Source organism: Amblyraja radiata, chromosome 9 (genome assembly GCF_010909765.2).
Source record: "Amblyraja radiata isolate CabotCenter1 chromosome 9, sAmbRad1.1.pri, whole genome shotgun sequence".
NCBI lineage: Eukaryota > Metazoa > Chordata > Chondrichthyes > Rajiformes > Rajidae > Amblyraja > Amblyraja radiata.
This window is the reverse complement of record NC_045964.1, coordinates 52073404-52076075: the sequence shown is the minus strand read 5'-3', so window position 1 is coordinate 52076075 and position 2672 is coordinate 52073404.

Here is a 2672-nt window from a genome sequence, read left to right as displayed (position 1 = left end):
TGATTACATCTGTTGCAGGTGTCCCTAACAGTGGGGTAAATTCTAAATAATCTTGCATTTGTGTAGTGGACTTTGTGAAGGACTTTGCATTGGATTAGGCCATGACGGGCACATATGGAGGAAGAATGGATCAAATCCAAGGCAGAGTCCCATTGCTGGTCTGTTAGTTTCGTATTCAGCTCACCCTCCCACGCAGCTTTTAATGAGGTATGAGGTTTCAATATAACCGACCCTAACAAGTTATACAAAACAGAGATGCATTTCTTCCGGTTGGGATCTAGAGCTAAGATGGTATCGGTCAGGGTTTCAGGGGGGCGATTTGGGAAATGGGGGAATGTCTTCTTCACAAAATCCCTAATCTGGAAAAAACGAAAAAGGTGGGAGTTTGGGAGGCTATAGTTGGACGAGAGTTCCGCCAAAGATGAAAAGATGCCATCCTTGTATAGGTTTTTGATACTACTGATACCGTTGCTATGCCAGGTTTTGAATGCGTGGTCTGTACTTGAAGGTTTAAAGATGTGGTTTTTAAGCAGTGGGGTCAAGATGGAAGGGCCTTGTAAACCGAAGTTTTTCCTGAGTTGACTCCATATCTTGAGCGAGAGGGACGCAATTGGGCCTGCACCCACAGATGTTAAAGGGGGAGTTGGGAGCATAGGACAGACCGCAACGGGAGATGTGAACTCGCCTTTTCCATGTGTACCCAGGTCGGTAGGTGGTCGCAATCATCATTCATCCAATACAGGAGTTTTTGCAAGTTAGCTGCCCAATAGTATCGCCTAAAGTCAGGAAGTGCCAAACCGCCGTCACTCTTAGGAGACTGCAGTATCGCCTTTCGGATTCTAGCCGGTTTGCTACCCCATAAAAATTTAGATATTTTCCTTTCTAATTTATCAAAAAAAGATTTAGTGATAAGTATAGGGACGTGCTGGAAAATATACAGGAATTTGGGTAGGACGATCTATTATTTGCTTGAATTTCTGCCGGTTGGTTTTGCTCTAATAATATTAAAAATACAAATCATTATCGGATCAATATAACCGCTTCTCGTTGTCCCGATGCAGGCTCTCGACCTGAAATATGGACCATTCCTTTGCCTCCACAGGTGCCGCTTCACCCGTTGGAGTTCCTCATGCAGTTTGTGCCTCATTTTGCAGCATCTCTCGCCAAATCTGACAAGAAACTAGTCGGATCCTCTCGAGGTAAGATTAATATCAGTTATAGTTTGTCGTCGGTTGGTGTCGTCCATCAATGACATTTGCAAGCAACGAAATAATCTAAAATATTTGGGGGCTCTTGTAGCCACCTGCATTTTAAGGGCAAATTATAAATTACATTTCACATTCAACATTGGTCTTAGAAATCTTGGAAAAAAATAAGAGACCAACATGATTGCTCCCGATGTTGGGGAAGTCCAGGACAAGGGGTCACAGCTTAAGGATAAGGGGGAAATCCTTTAAAACCGAGATGAGAAGAACTTTTTTCACGCAAAGAGTGGTGAATCTCTGGAACTCTCTGCCACAGAGGGTAGTCGAGGCCAGTTCATTGGCTATATTTAAGAGGGAGTTAGATGTGGCCCTTGTGGCTAAGGGGATCAGAGGGTATGGAGAGAAGGCAGGTACGGGATACTGAGTTGGATGATCAGCCAAGATCATATTGAATGGCGGTGCAGGCACGAAGGGCCGAATGGCCTACTCCTGCACCTAATTTCTATGTTTCTATGTTTCTATGAGCAGGAATTACTATCAAATCAATTGTGTGCTTTGCACGTGTGTCTGTGTGTATACGTCTATATGAGTCTGTATGTGTGCCTATATGTGTAGGAAGGAACTGCAGATGCCGGTTTACGCCGAAGATAGACACGTAATGCTGGAATAACTCAGCGGAACAGGCAGCATCTCTGGATAGAAGGAATCGGTGACGTTTCGGGTCGATTCCTTTCTTCAGACTGAGGACTATCCGCTGAGTTACTCCAGCATTTCGTGTCTATATGTGTATGAGTCTATATATGTGTCTATATGCTATCAAGGTATGTCTATACGAGTATATGCCTATAAGAATCTGTGTGTGTGTCTAAATGAGTATATGTCTACATGAGTTTATATGTGCGTCCATATGAGTATGCCTATCTATATCTGTATACATGTTTTCAAGAGAGAGTTCTATTTAGCTCTTAGGGCTAAAGGAATCAATGGATAAGGGGGGGGGAAGCAGGAATGGGGTACTGATTTTAGATGATCAGCCATGATCATATTGAATGCCGGTGCTAGCTCGAAGGGCCGAATGGCCTACTCTTGCACCTATTTTTTCCTATGAGTAAAATCAGAAATATGCGACCTATCCAGTAAAATTGACAATTTCATTCGTTCTGAGTTACATTCTTAAAATTGCCAAGTGTTTGCTCAAGTCCGAAAAATAATAAGAAATAACATCTTCAAATGTTCATTAACCTGCTTATTTATAAACAAATTTGAGCAACTACAGGTTCAGGAGTGAGAAAGAAGGGAACTCGACGGTAACATTATTAGCTCGGACTTTCCCTGCCAGAAAGTCAGGGAAATTTAATTTCGCCTGATTGACAGTCTCCAGGACGACGGCCAGGTCTTAATCCGCCTGGACCCACCCTCTGGAAAAGTAGACCAATCACTAAATGAGAGGACGAGCCGATTCTGCAG